Source organism: Tamandua tetradactyla, chromosome 11 (assembly GCF_023851605.1).
Source record: "Tamandua tetradactyla isolate mTamTet1 chromosome 11, mTamTet1.pri, whole genome shotgun sequence".
Taxonomy (NCBI): Eukaryota; Metazoa; Chordata; class Mammalia; order Pilosa; family Myrmecophagidae; genus Tamandua; species Tamandua tetradactyla.
Window position 1 is genome coordinate 45962401 of NC_135337.1, and position 16736 is coordinate 45979136.

General features: G+C 34.2%; 1 long non-coding RNA gene across 1 annotated transcript in view; it reads right to left on the reverse strand.

Annotated features, from left to right (window-relative positions):
* LOC143649503 (uncharacterized) overlaps positions 1-9633 on the reverse strand; it is a 31628-nt gene extending 21995 nt beyond the window's left edge. Inside the window, exons 1-2 of the long non-coding RNA XR_013159061.1 lie at positions 9414-9633; positions 8852-8970 (exon numbers count right to left, since the gene is read on the reverse strand). This is a non-coding gene — a long non-coding RNA (uncharacterized LOC143649503). The remainder of the gene's footprint in view (positions 1-8851; positions 8971-9413) is intronic.
* Between the last annotated feature and the right edge of the window lie 7103 nt (positions 9634-16736).

Sequence of the window (16736 nt, forward strand, 5' to 3'; positions counted from 1 at the left end):
TCTATTCTCCTTATTAAACCATGAGTTGCTTGAAAGCTTAAACCTCATTTATGTTAGCTCAGTGTGTGGCACATAACAAACACACGTTTTCTGAGCAATAATTAATAAAGCTCATTATTATTTCAGGCAGTTTTTGGAACTATTCACTACTCATTACTCTTCAAGGCAATTCAATGACTGACATACTATTATTGTCCCCATTTTCAGATAAGTAAACTGGTTGGTTAACTAAATTACCCAAAGTCACAGAGTGAACAATTGCAAAGCCAGGTTTTTCAGTTCTAATAGTCTAATTCTGAGTTAATGAGGAAATGAATGTATAACTTCATAATTTAATTGCATGTTTGAGCCCTTCTTATGCATGCATGAGGAATATAATTGCCCTATTCATTTATTGAACACACATTACATGCTAGACACAGAAGATACAGTACATGCCTTTAAAAGCTCAAAAAAAGAAAATAGATTTAGATGTTAATAAATATTATTCATATACTAGATGCAATATGAACACAGCAAGTGGGCAGTTCTACATAATTTGGCAAAGTAAAAGCTTTATTGTTGATATGTGAGCATAATTATACTCACATGAAAATCTGGCAAAGGAATTGTAAAAGCAGAAATTACAGACCAACAGCTCTCATGAACAAAGAGGCAAAAGTTAAAAAAAAAAATTGAATCCCACAATACGTAAAAATAATAAAATGACATTACCCAGTGACCAAGTGAATTTTATTCCAGGAACACAAGGTTAGTTTAACATTTAAATATTAATCAGTGTAGTTCACCATATTAGCAAACTAAACATATAACCGTAGACAGTTATCTATATTTAGATATAGATATAGATAAAGAATACACATTTGATAAAATTCAACATCTAATCCTAACAAAATCGCTCAGCAAACTATGAATAGAAAAGAACTTTCTCACCATGATAAAGGTTGTCTACAAAAACCTACAACTAACATCATATTTTTAGTGGAAGTCTGAATGTTTTCTCATTAAAGTCAGGCAAAGATGTCTGATCTCATCACTGCTAATCAATATCATAATGGAGGTTCTAGCCAGTTCTATATGGCTGTAAAAAGAAATAACAGGTACCCAATTTGGGAAAGAAACAATGCAACTATCTTTATTTACAAAGATAATCCTTTAGGTATACAAATCTATGGGAAAAAAAATAAAAGTAAAACTACCAGAATTAGAAAGGGAGACCAGCAACATGGAAGGACACAATGTCAAAATAGAATAATCAATTATAATTTTATTAATTGCAACAAACAAGCATTAAAATAGAATTTACAATAGAATAAAATTATATAAGACTTAGCAATAATCTTGAAAGTTCGATAAGGCCTGTACACTGAAATCTATAAAAAATTGATGAAAGGAATTAAAGAAGACCTAACTCAAAGGAAGAATAAATCCATGTATTTGAATACCCAATGAGATGTCAATCCTCCCCAAATTAATCTATAGCTCTGATGTAGTAGGAATTTTGTAGAAATGGAAAGCGAATTCTAAACCCAAACGGCGAAATAAAAAATACTTAGAAACCTCCCCCCCCCCCCAAAAAAAAACACTTTGGAAAAAATAAAGTTGGGCTAACACTATTTTATTTTAACACTACCTTATTATAAAACCAAGTTGGTACTGCCATCAAAATAAAGAGGTATGGGTGGGCCACAGTGGCTCAGCAGGCAAGAATGCTTGCCTGCCATGTCAGAGGACCCAGGTTCAATTCCCGGTACATGCCCATGTAAATAAATAAATAAATAAAGAGGTATTGGTACCAATAGAGATCTCTATATTATAACAGAAGGTCTTTATATGGACTCATTTATGAGCAACTTATTTCACAGAGGTACAAAGGCAATTTGCAGATGTATGGGGCAAGACAGGATAGTCTTTTCAACAAACATTGCTGAAAAAATTCCATATTCATATATAAAAAGAAGAGTTTGATTCATACCTTTAAACATATTTAAGAATTAACTCAAAATGGATCGGAGCTCTAAATGTAAATCCTAAAACTATAAAACTTTTAGAGGACAATTTAAGAGAAAATCTTTGTGAGAGCAGAGTAAGCAAAGACTTTTTAGACTTGATACCAAAAGTAAGCTCCATAAAGGAAAAAAAATGGGCTTCATTAAATTAAAAACTCTACTACTGTATGGTAGTGTGAAGAGAATAAAAAGAAAAGCCGCAGATTGGAAAACATATTTGCAAATCCCTTATGTGATGAAAATATACCCAAAATACACAAAGAACTCCTAAAACTCAATAAGAACTTAAATAACCAAATGAACAAATTATTTAAATACACTCTTCACCAAAGAAGATATATAGAAAGAAAGTAATCACATGAAAAGATGCCCAGCATGATTAGTCATTAGAGAAATGAAAAATGAAAGCACAATTTGGTACCACTACATACTTATTAGAATGAGTATAATTGAAAAGCCTGAGAATACCAAATGTTGGTGAAGCTTTCTATGAACTGGAATTCTCGCACACCACTGGTGGAATATAAAATGACACAATTGCTTTGGTAGGTTTGGCAATTTTTTAAAAAAAATTAATGATATACATGATGATGAATATGCAACTATGTGATGATATTGTGAATTACTGATTATATTTGTAGACTGGAATGATCAAAAGTTATGAATGTTTGTGTTTGTTTGGTGTTTTTTGATATTTAAAAAAAATTAAAATATATATATTTTCAAAAAAAAAAAGTTAATGATATATTTCTCCTACGTCCCAGCCATTCCACTCTTAAGTATTTACCTAAAGAAAATGAAAGCAGATGTCCATAAAGGACATATATACAAGTACTCATAGTAGTTTTATGTTTTAGTAGCCCAAATCCAGAAATAGCCCAAATGTACACCAATAAACAGTGGTATTCCGATGCAATGGAAAACCACTTAGCAATATAAACAAATGAACTACTGACATATGCAACTACATGGATGCATTTTATAAATGTGCTGAGTGAAGGAAACAACCAAAAAGGATTACACACTATATGATCTTTTTATATAAAATATTAGGTATCACAAGCTAATCTATAGTGATAAAACTCTGATCAGTAATTGCCTGGAGACAAAATGGGTGGGATCAGAAAGAGTTGGGCTGTAGAATTAGAGGGAGCCTAAGGAATTTTTTTTTATTTTCTTGATTATGGTAATGGACCAATGAATATATACATACGTCAATACTTACCAAATTTTACCCTTTGAATAACATACATTTTTTTATGACACATAACACAAAAAAACTGTATTAAGGGAGTGGAAAGTTAATCCACAGAGCAGGGGATGATATCAGTAATACATATATCTTATAGTTAATTCATATCTAGAATATATAAAATATCACTAATTTAGTGAGAAAAATATGGATAATATTTTTTCATAATAATGATGAATAACTGATGCTTAATAAAATAAAATATTCAAACAACCAATAAATACATGAAAATTTTCTCAAATACACTGGTCACCAGGGAAGCTCAAGTTAAAGGTGTAATGTAATACGAAAACACACCATCATTATGGTTAAAATTAAATCAACAGAAAATATTGTCACCAGGGATATGGAACAACTAGAACTCTCATACAGTTCTCGTAAGAGTGTAGATTCATACAATCACTTTGGGAAACTGGCAGTGTCTAAAACTAAGCATATAATGTCCTATAACCAAGCAATTCTATTCTTAACTCCAAGCTGGAAGCTAACCCAATGCCCATCTACAGTAGAATAAATACACGGGTTGTGATATAGTCACACAATAGAATACTTTACAGCTATGAGAATGAGATATAACTGCAAGCAACAAAAGTCTGAATTTCACAAGCATGATATTAAAGAAACCAGACATCAGAGTCCATACTGAATGATTCCACTTACATAATTGGGTGCATGTAAAACCAATTCCACTTACATAACTGGGTGCATGTAAAACCAATCTATGGTGTTATAAGTCAACAGAACAATTAAACATGCATAATGAGGTGGTGCTATGCCAGGAAGGCACATTTGTGGCCTTTAACATACTGACATGTTTTTGGTCTCAGAGCAGTTCTATTTATGAGAGAATTCTTCATGTTATACTCTTACTTTTCTGCATGTATGCTTTCTTTTAATAAAAAGTTGAAGTACTCAAGAACATTTTTTTTCTATCTTCTACCAAATAATTATCAGAAAATCATAGGCCCACACAATTGGAAAGGATTTTGTGCATAAAGTTTCTAGACATTCATTCATTACTACAATTAAGAAATTTTAATTATTCAATGCAAGATTGGTGGCTACATATTTTTTGACACTTTATATGTCTCATATTGAGGCACAATTATATTGAATTAAAATTTGTATTCAGTAAATACAGAGATCTTAAGAGAATATTTTTATGAATTTTAACAAGTGCAACCATTCCAAGCAGTGTATATAACATTTCCATCACTCAAGAAAGTTCCCTCATACTCCTACCCATATCAACCATTGTTCTCATTTCCCTGGTCAAAGTCTACTCCATTGTATTGGTGCTAAATAATCATCTGCCTCATTTATAATATGTTTATGCATTTTCAGTTGATAGGCATTAAGATATCATAAAGTTTGAGATTATTGTGAATAAAGCAAACAAAACACACATTTTTTTTTTTCAGTAGACTTATGTTTGTTTTCTTTTGGGTAAATGCCTAGGAGTAGAAGTGATGATGGCTCATAAGATATGTGAATGATTAATTTTCTAAGAAATTGTCATTTTTCCAAAGTGCTTGTAACATTTTATATTGCACCAGCAATGTGTGAGTTTTGATTATTCCTGATGCTTGACAACATTTGCTGATGCTAGTCTCTAAATTTTAGCTATTCTAGTACATGTTTAGCAGCATGTCACTATAATTCTAATTTGCTTTTCTCTGATGATGGATGATGAATATTTTTCTCATATTTTTAATAGACATTTGCTTATTCAAATTTTTGGTACATATCTAGTCAAGCCTTTTTCCATTTTTTTATTGGACTGATTACCATGTTATTATTGATATGTAGGAGTTCTTTATATATTTTGGATTCAAATTCATGATCATTATGATTATTTTTTACAAATCTATGGCTTGCCTTTTCATCTTTTCATGATGCCTTTGGGGAGCAGAAGAAGACTTGATGGATCCCAATTTTACAATTTTCTTATGGTTTTCCTTTTGTGTGGGTTGTCTAAGAAATCTTCAACTACCAGCAGGACACGTTCCCCTATCTTTCTCTTTTATACACTTTATTATTCCTCCTGCTCATTCAGGTATCAGTATCAAATTAATGTTTTCATGTGGTTTGAGAAAAAGTTACAGTTTGCTATTTATTTGTTTCAGTACCATTTTTTGGAAGGCATTCCATTCTCCAATGAATTATCTTGAAACTTTTGAAAAAATCAATTAATCATGTAAGCTTAGATCTATTTCTGAAAAAATTTGCTGCTCAATAGACAAGTTGTCCTATCTAAATAAGAAGCACAAAGGTATTTTGTGGTGGTTTAAAGCTCTATGTACCCTAGAAAACCATGTTCTTAAATATAATTCATTCCTGATGAGGCTACTTCAGTTTAGGTTTGACCCACCTCACTTGGGTTGAGTCTTAATCTTGTTATGGGAGTCCTTTATAAACAGAATGCATATAGAGAGAGAGAATGGAAGCAAGAAGCTTAAAGCAATGAAACCTGGAAGAGAAGGGATAGACCAGCAGATGCCACCCTGCGTCTTGTCAGAGGAGACAAGGATTGCTGGAAGCTGATCTTCAGGAAGAAAGCATTGCCTTGATGATGCCTTAATTTGGACATGTTCTCAGCCCCAAACCCTAAGCTAATAAATTCCCATTGTTTAAGTCAAATCATTTCATCGCATTTGCTTCAGCAGCCTAGGAAACTAAAAGATATTTCAACCAAGGTTAGGAACAAAACCAGAACGTCACTATTGAAACTATTATTGAACACATGTTGAAAATGTGGTGTATATTGATAGCTATTCACTAAACTATTCCACTTAACCAGCAAACACTTACAAACCCTAGAGGCAACCAATGTGTTAATATTTTTCTGCACTAGAGTAGTTTTGTCTTTCTCTAGAATTTCATCTTAATATAAAAATTCAATGAATACTAATTTACTCAGAAATGCATGATTCATACATATTTCTCATCCATGCTGCACTTATTATTTGTCAGTTCCTTTGTGCTGATAAGTAGTACTCCATTATATGAATCTACCACAGTTTCTTTTTTAAATTCCATTTAAAGATCATTATAAGATCTTTTTTTTCTTTATGATGTAAAGTAAAATAATTTGTAAGATTGTCTATATGTGTGGGACTCTATCTATTGACTTACTTTGCACCTCAGTCTTTCACTTTGTAAATTTATATTTTCCTCTTCCTAAGAATATTTTCTGTGTTTATGTCTATATTGTTCATGTCCCATTGCCTCATTTCTTCTTAAGTTACACTTACAAAATAAAATCCAATTAAATTTCATTTCTTTCTCTTCCAAAACTTTCATCTTTCCTTCATCAAATTCACTTTTGGCCATTTTCTCTGAGCTGTTAGAGAACATCTCACATTTATCTTCCACGGCACCAATGATTTCCCCTCGTATAATTTCCTTCTTTTTTAATGTTTCTGATTCTTGCAAAATTCTGCTCATGATTTTGCTACTTTTTGTCATTTTTCTGCATCTCTTGCTTTTATCATACACTATTTTGCTCTTTTAATCTCAGCACAGCCTAAACTCTTGCATTTCTCCTTATCAGACACCATGTCTTTGTGCATTCTATTAACTACATTCATCATCATGCACTGCTCAGAGTGATCTTTATAAATACAAAACTAATCATATCACTCCCTTGATTAACATTGTTAAATGGCTTCCAGTTGCACTCAGGAAAAAAAAAAAAAAAGCCCGGGGGGAGGTGGAGCAAGGAAACAAAAAACAAAATATCTTAGACTAGTAATTCTCCCTTTTCTTAAATACTTTTGCCTATGTTGTTTTATTATGAAACCTGCCTTCCTTTAGACAGAGCTTCACAACAGCTTGTCAACATTTTTAAAAAGTTATTTAATGGCTTGCCCATTGAACTGTTACAAGTAAAATACTCCTAGATTATTCTCAAAGTATTTTATGACGCTGAGATTCTATTGACTAAAAAAAATTCTAAATATATTAAAGTACAAACTTACACTGCTCTCATAGTATTTATATATTTGCTTTTATGTTCGCTTGTGTTCTCACAGGTGAGGTTATATATAATAAATTAAATAGACTGGCAGCCACTGATATTCTTCAGTAATTGAGATTGCAAAAACATAACAATAAACCCATACTTCAAGAATGTATCCAATAATTTAGGAATAGTAATCTCACTTTCCCCTGTACACGTTACCTGTTACTGTTAAATTGTACCATTGGTATGAAAGAAATTATTATTAAGTTAATGAGTGTTATACTCCTGTCACTGCATTGGAATCTGATATATGCTATTTCATTGTCTCACCATAACAATACGTTATGGCTGGCCATTTATTATGGCCATTTATTAATGGAAAAAACAGGATCAGAAAATTTACTAACATACCTATAACAGAAGAAGTAGAAAATAGGCTCATAACTGTTTGACATCAAAGCCTATTGTTCTGCCAGATTTTGTAAGTAAATAGTTTTGTATGGAATATTATATGACCTTTATAATTTGCTTATTTAAATAAGTGTTCTGTGAACTACTAAACGTATTACATTGTAGTCCTAATCTTAATTGCCAAGAACTAGCATTTATTGCAAACATATTATGTGCCAGGCATACACTAATTCATTTAATCTCCACAACAGCCCTATGAAGATGGTTGCTAAAGTTTACAACCAAGGAAAAGGAGAACCCAAAAGAGAGAGTAAATGATTTGCATGAGAGGACAACAATTTACATTGTATAATTTATAAGTAAACACAAACTAATTTGGATGTAGAGCTCTTGTTCTTAGTCAGTAGGCTACCTAATTATTTCAACATCAACTTATTCTGAATATATACATGGTAATAGGCAACAATTGCAATGCAAAATCTGTAAGCAAGCTAAATAATTAAAATAGAAAATCAACTAAATTCACCTGAAGGCCTCTGCTGGTCCTTAAATAGGCTTAGTCTAATTTATCAAAGTAGTAACCATCTTAACATTCAGAATAACTACCAGTTTAGCAGTCAGAATAATTACTAGGTTTTGGCCTTTCAAAATGAAGATGGATGAAAAAAAGAAAGTACTCTTTCACTTTCTTTTTCCCATCAGTGTATTTATTAGACTATGAAAACAAAATAGACAAACACTTTGTTAAAACAGAAGATAATATAATAAACTGATTACCAAGAAGAGATTAGTTTGGGAAATTGACTCTAATAAATGGAACTATTTCCCTTTTAAAAAAATCTTTTCTTCCTTTATGGCACTTATTTATTTTGTAACTTGATTTTTTTTTTAGGAATAATTTTACAACTCAGAATTATCATTACCATGTGAAAAACAAAAAGCATATCGACAATAAAAATAGCATTTTGAGTACATCTGTTTCAATGATATATTTTAAAGAATTAAAATGCTGGTTTGTGTGTGGCTTTAAGAAGGTACTCTCCCCTACTCAAAATTTGCTTGTGAATCAGGGGAGATAGGAGTCGCCATGGCAAGTACACATTTTTTAATTGAATAGCAAACTAATTGGCACATAAAATCTGTAAACCTTGGTGGCACAGATGTGCTTTTCCTGGGGGCTACAATTAAACATATCCCTTTACTGGAATATTTTACCAATTCTGGAGGGAGGGGTTGCTTAGACAGTAGTTCCACATCTCCTGCCTCCGCTGGAAGTCCCTTTTCCTCAGCTATCCAGGGTCTCACCTCTCTTCATTGATGGAGCTGCAGCTTTCCTAGTGGAACAACACATAGTTTTATATAAGCAGGTGTCATTAAGTTGTTAAAGTTATTCAAATCCGTACGCTGATTTCTAACAAATATTTGGAATATTTATATCTAAAACATCATGGGCAAGCAATATTAAATATGACAAGTAATTCCTCATATTCCCACTTTAGAGTTTCTCATAAAAGCAAGGATTACTATATAAAGTGATTACAATTGAATACCTTCTGATTTTACTAGAGAAAAATCATTAGCTGTACGTAAAACCATGCTGTTCTCAAAGAATATGCTTATTTATTTAGTCTTTTGTCCTCAGCTTTATCTCCTTACTTATATCCCCTCATCACTCCAGCAAATTACGACTTTCCATATTTTTCATTGACACAGCAGTATAAGCATTTTTTCCTTTTTTTCTTTTCCCCTCCTCTTGCATATTATGAATTTGCATTACCTTATTCATCCTTCGCTTCAAAAAGGAAGGTCCTTTCGTGGCATTTAGCAGGTGATATAGCAATTTGCAGGATTGCTCACTGCCTCCCGTTTCCATTTTGAATATTATTCTTTTTCTGGTTTTACTTTAATCACAATAAAGCATGCAGAGAGGAGAGACACTTGGATTCATATCCAAGTTATTTTTGGAAGCACATTGACAAATTTTCAAGTAGACATTGTATTTTACAAAGAATGCTGTTCTGAGATCACTGTGGCTTGAACAATAAGAAAATTCAAGACTACCCGCAGCAAGCACAACAGGATATCCGTAAGTAACAACGCCTACTTATCAACTACAGGGAGCGTAACAGACCTGTTTCTGACTGTGACAAATGGTGAGAAGAATTTTTAGAAAGGCTGTATGAGAGAGAATGAACACAAGAGATAACTCTGGAAAAGGTTTGGTGTGGTGAGCTAAGATGCTTCCTGGTGCAAATCAGGGACGATTTAGAAGAGTGACTGATTGTTTTCAGCATCTGCCTTGACTTTTGTTCTGTGGTCTTGCAGAGTTCATCCACCTTTGTTTTCTCATTTTGATTTCAGGGTTCATTTTTTTAATGATATTTACTTCTTACGGTGAATGTGGATCCATCTTGAAGGAACCTACCTTGTGCACTCACAGACATTTTTAATGCCTTGGAACAAAAAGATATTATTACACACATCAAGAGACTAAACAAATATGTTTTTACAGATTTTGAATAAAATATAAACAGCTGTTGAGAGAAGCATGACAGAGTAACAGTTGTTACCAATCCATTAATAAGCTGAACACAAATTCTGCCCTGTTCACTATGTGTGTAACCCACATTCCTCTATGGAGAAAACAGTCAGATTTGAATGTGTAAAAAATGGATTCAACAGCAAATCAGAATAAATGTAGAGAAAGGAAGTGGTAGATCAAGTCTCAATTTATTACGTAATTTTCTTAAAAAGCAAGTAATCAATATTTTCAAGCTATGTAATGAGCTGTGCTAACAGTAATAGCTTGCTTTTATTGGCTACCTTTCAAAGGACTGTCAGTGAAACGATGAAACACTCCAAGAAACTCTTTCCCCCTGTTTTTTCATATTTCTCTTACTGGTTAAATACAGTCTTACTTCCTAATCAAAGTATGCCGTCTTTCTAGACGTTTGCTTTTTTAAAACAGAAAAGATGTTTCTCATTTCTCCTTATAATTCAATTCTCTTAACTTATGTTACTTAAATACTCCTAGTGACATAATTTCCCAAACTCCTCAAGGTCTCTTTAAGGTGATGTCTGCAATCTATACTGGTGGAAACAAGTGAGACAGTATGGAATTCTTTGTGAACTCCTTATTCAATTGCAAGATACAGAAGGCAAACAGACAGATTACGTTTCACTTTGCATCAGAGAACCACAATGCAGCAAAAGCATTTCAACAGAGCAACCTGACTACTCTCAGCCATATTTGTATTGATGTCACATAATAGAATAGAGGCTATTGAAAGCTGGCTCAGAAACAACATAAACTCAAAAGTAGTTGGAGCATGCAGGTTAGTGCCATCTGGTTTTTGAATAAAAAGAATACAGGAAACAAAAGTGTGTAGCGGCAGTGGAAGGTCCATTCCTTTGGAGTTGCTGAAAATAAGGCAGTCCTTTTCTTGGGAATTGAATCGTGAGCCCCACAAAAAGGCATTTTCAATTCCCAACTCCTGGTCCTGTAGATGTGAGCCCATTTCTAAATAAGACATTTGAAGAGGTTATTAATTTAGTGCAATCTAACTGAGTGAGGATGGGCCTTAATCCAATAGGGTTGAAGACCTTAAAAGCAAAGGAAATTGGACATGGAAGAGGAAGCCATGAGAAGAGCATGAAACCAGAAGTCAGCAGAACCCAGCATCCAGAGGAGAAAGAGGACATCGCCATGTGCATCGCCATATGACCGAAAAGCCCAGGACGAAGAATGGCCTGCAGCCAGCTCCAGAATACCGCAGGCTTTGGGGAGAAAGCACTGTCTTGCTGGTATCTGGATTTTGGACATCCTTATAACCATGAGCCAATAAATCCCCAAATTCCTGTTGTTTAAGCCAACCCATTGTATCATATTTGTTTTAACAGCTAGTAAACTAAAACACCCTTCTTCGTGAAAATTTTGGAATGCAGCTCTCCTATCTCTATGGGAACAATGTTCATTGTAGCTACACTATGCTTGATGGATTTTTTAAGGAAGAGTTTGAGAACTATTGACCAATATTTTATTCTACCCCAAAAAGCCACTTCTAGGTATTGTCTTATGCATGAAATATAATGTAGACATAAAGAACCCTAATGAATGAAGAAAATCCATAGAATTCAAAGGGAAAAAAAGATCACAGATACTTATTTATTTAAATTAGTATTGAAACTGATTTAAAAAGAGTTATTAAAGGCAATACACTGTAGATTATGAAAATGTTATATGGATATGGTGTGAAAGATCTTAAGAAACATTTCTCTACATATTGAACAGAAAACAAATTATTAGTGTCCTTAAAAAAGTTCATATTTTCTCATATACTACTTTTATCTCAGTTCTTTCCTCTACCATCTGATATTCCTCAGGCTTACATTTTCCCAATGTTTTTAATCATCTCATAGGAAAAAAAATAACAAAATATCTTTCAAAGAGAAAATGTCTTGCCTAAAGAGTAAATAAATGGCACTATTTTGTAAATAAAATGAACCTGTGGTGTGTTCAGGGGTGACCTAGCACATAATATAGGAAAAAACATATTTAATATGCTCATTAGTGATATTTATTATCACACTTATGCAAGGAAAGAATGATGATTCAGGAACAACATTTTAATCAAGTGAAATGCCCCCTAGAGAGCTTTATTTTCCCCAGGAAGTCCAAACATGAACTACGTTCACATCTGAACAATGGTATTTCTAAATAAAGTAATTAATAGGCATATGCATTCTGACTATCTAGACATCAAAGGGCAAAAACATTTCACCAAAATCAGACAATAAAAAACATAGAATAATGAAGGGTAGCTATTGTTCTATCAAATCTGCCTGATATATTTTTAAAGTGTAGTTATTAACTATTATACCAAAAGTCAGTATTTGCTTTACCTCAATGATTTCCATTTCAAATTTTCTCAGATTAGATATCAAGGATCATTTTTTCCTTAATTGTTATGTTCCATAACTACCCTGGATTAGAACTCAACCTGCATTCTCTCAGTTTCTTCTGGCTGGTGATAAAGATCTATAATTACAAGTAAGCCAAAGATTTTCTTGATGATCTCTACTGGCAGAACACAATTTCCTCTGACCTTTCCTTAAAACATTATTTTGCTATGCCAACTGTCAATGTTCCTTATGTCAGTAAAGCAAAAGTCAAGGCAAGGAGGAATAGAAATATCCAGATTGTTTCTCACTCTCCCACACAGCACAGCCAAGCCACAAAACCTTCATCGTGTCCTAGAGCAAAACATGTCTTTACTTAGTAGCTTTGCTCTGAGACCTTAGACCAGCTCAGAGTCAAATTCTAGATCAGAGGCCACCCATTTACAAAGTCAGTAAAAAATTTGGAGCGAAATGATTTTGATTACAAGCATACCTCATTTTATTGAGTTTCACTTTATTGAGCTTTGCAGATAGGCATATTTTACAAACTGAAGGTTTGCGGCAACCTTGCATCAAGTAAGTTTATCAGCACCATTTTTCCAACAGCATGTGCTGACATTGTGTCTCCATGTCATGTTTTAATTAAGGTATGTAAACATTGTTGTTTTAGACATAATGCTATTGTATACTAATAGACTACATTATGGCATAAAACTAAATTTAAATGCACTGGGAAACCAAAAAATTAGTGTAGCTTGCTTTATTGAAGTATTCACTTTATTACAGTGATCTGAAACTGAACCTGCAATAACTTGAGGTATGGGTGTGTTTATCAGTAAACCTTTATCACAATGTCCCCTTAGTTAATAAAGTCTCTTACCTTTGTACAAAAGAGGCAGTATAGGGTGGTGGCTAAAATCATGGCTTCTGCAGCCAGGTTGCCAGGGTCCATTGCTTGATTCTGCCACTCAGCAGCTGTGGGATCTGGATCAAGTAGAAAAAACTCTTACGCCTAATTTTCTGTAAAATCAGGGTTGATTAGTAATTACATCATGGGTCATTTTAAGGATTGGGTTAAAACAGATAAGGGCTTAGAACAATGCCTTGCACTATATGAGAGGCATATAAAAATAGTAATTAGTAGTAGTAGTAGTAGCAGTACTTGTTATTATCTTTAGCAAACTTTGATATTTAGCTCACTCAACATGCATTCCAACATCTTTCTAATTCCCTTTCCATTACTATATAGGCTGGAAACTTAAAAGAAAGCATTCCATTGTCTCCCTTACAGCTGCTGCGGGCATGTAATTAGTTCCTTCTGATCAAATGCACCTGTACTAGGTGCAGCTAGTCAAATGGAAATCAAATGGATGGTGAAATGTTGGCATCGAATCAAGTCATAGCTTCCTGTCATGGTCAGGTTCATGCGTCAACCTGGTCAAGTGGTGGTAACTTGTCTGGTTGGGCAAGTGGTGGCCTGTCTGTTGCTATGAGGACATTTCATAGAATTAAATCATGAGCATGTCGAATGCATCCACAGCTGATTCCATTTGTAATCAGCCAAGGGGCGTGTCTTCTGCAATGAGTGATGTTTAATGTAATCACTGGAAGCTTTTAAGGAGGATTCAGAAGAGACAGGCTCTCTTCCTGCTTCAGCCAATGAGCCTCTCCTGTAGAGTTCATCCAGACCCTCCATCGGAATCGTCAGCTTCATAGCCTGCCCTGCGGATTTTGGATGCTATGTTGCCACGGTTTCGTGAGGCATTTTTATAAATTTTATATTTACGAATATTTCCTGTTGATTCTGTTTCTCTAGACAACCCTAACTACTTCCTAAGGGTGGATATCAACCTCGTGACTCTTTCCCCTAGCCCTGTGGTGTTTTGGGGCATTATTATTTTTCTGCACTGTGAAATCCAACCTGATTTTCTGCCCTTTCTTAATAGTCTGTACATTTTCAACTATACTAAATCTATTTTTGCTTAAACCCACTAGAATGTACATTGAAATCTGTAATTTAGAATCCTGGCTGTCCTGATATACCCCAGAGTAATTTGGGCAGAGAATAAAAAAGTATTTGCAAATTCCCACTGGGGGACTGAGGAGAAAGGAGGATATATTAAACTTCCCCATCTGAGGAATTCTTGATATTCTCTCAAGCAATAGGAATAAACAATTCAATAGTCTGAGTCCTCTATCTTTGTGCTTGCCCTATGAAATTTGTTCCTGCAAAGGAGAAGCTAAGCCTACTGATAATTATACCTAATGGTCACCCCAGAGAACCTCTTTTGTTGCTCAGATGTGGCCTCTCTCTCTCTAAGCCAACTCAGCAGGTGGACTCTACTGCCTTCTCCCCTATTTAGAACATGACTTCCAGGGGTACAAATATTCCTGGCAACATAAGGCAGGAATCCCAGGATGAGCCAGGACCTGCCATCATGGGATTGAGAAAACCTTCTTGACCAAAAGGGGGGAGAGAGAAAAATGAGTCAAAATAAAGCTTCTGTGGCTGAGAGATTTCAAGCACAGTCGAGCGGTTATCCTGGAGGTTATTCATGCATTCTATATTTATGCATTTTTAGTTTAAGGTGTATTGCAGTGACTAGAGGGAAGTACCTGTAACTGTTGAGCTGTGTGCCAGTAACCTTGGTTCTTGAAGACAATTGAATAACTATATAGCTTTTACAATGTGACCATGTCGTTGTGAAAACCTTATGTCTGGTGCTCCTTTTATCCAGAGTATGGACAGATGAGTGAAAAAATAAGGACAAAAATAAATAATAAGGAGGATCAGTGTAAAATAAATTGAGTAGGCTGTAATACTAGTGGTCAATGAGAGGGAGGGGTAAAAGGTATGGGATGTATGACTTTTTCTTTTTTCTTTCTTTTTCTGGAGTGATGCAAATGTTCTAAAAATGATCTTTGTGTTCAATAAACAACTATGTGATGATATTGTGAGGCATTGATTGTATAGTATGGATGGACTGCCTGAGTGAAGATTTCTCAGTAAAAACATTTTTAAAAAAAGAACCCTGGCTGTCATGCAATATCACTCATGGTTTCCTATGTGGTCCTATCTTGTAAGTGTGACTACAGTGTGGCAAGATTGTCCCTCTCATATAAAGAAGTGTAAGTAATCTCGTTCGTGTGACAAAATCCTGCTCAGTACAGCTGCCAAATGGATAAATCCCTATGTGATTTCTGCAATCCTTTATGCTACTCTTACCTTCAGCATTCCAGAGAATTAGGGACATTTGCTCCAATGATTACAGCACATCCATGGTTCTGTGCCTGCACTTTGTGCCATCTCAAATACCTTCTTTTCACTTTACACCAAATCAGCTTGCTCAGCAAGTACATGCAAATGTCCAATCTTGTATCATTGGAGAGCAAAGGAATATTAGGATAAACAATGTAGACAGATTTGGTAAATTTCAGGAGTATAAATAGTACCAAACCTCCCAAAACTTCTGATCCCATTTCTAACTTCAACATTCTTTGAACAGCCCTTCAGCACCTGCATTAATTTGCTGTTAACTTAATCACTAAGGAGTCAAGGTGATTTCCAAGGGATCATGAGTCAAACTGTATGGCTAGATAGAGGCAGAGTTCAGAACAGACCACAGGTCTTTAATGTTCTTGTCAAGCACTCCTTACTGCCAGTATTAACCAGACCAGAAGTAGTAATAAAATAACTCATATTGTCCTCAGACCAGGAACACTCTGGCAAGGGGAAAGAATGCCACATGAGTCAAGACTCCTTATGTTACAAAGGGACTAAATTATAATTTTAAAAATGTGTTTAAGATACTTTACATGATCATTGTCTGCTGAGAATTGCAATAACTCTCATCATAACACTGTAGATAGTAATGTAAGTGGCCGCTGCCATTCTGGTTGATCCCAAAACTGAATCACAATAATTCATTAAAATACATTCAATCATAACAGCGTGGAAACAATAATAGGACCTAATATGTTAGCATGCATTAGAGTGATAGCAATTATATTTAATATCAATTGATCTTTCAGAGTGTTTTATTTGTGATTTCTAATGTAAAATTAGAAAGGTAAACTGTCGGTACCTCAACTGCAGCTGGGCACTTAAAAAATAAATTGTTGCTATGAATCTCCAAGAGTCGTTTGCCATTCTGTCTGCAATGCCCTTCCTTGATTGCAACCTCTCCTTCTCCTCCCTTTA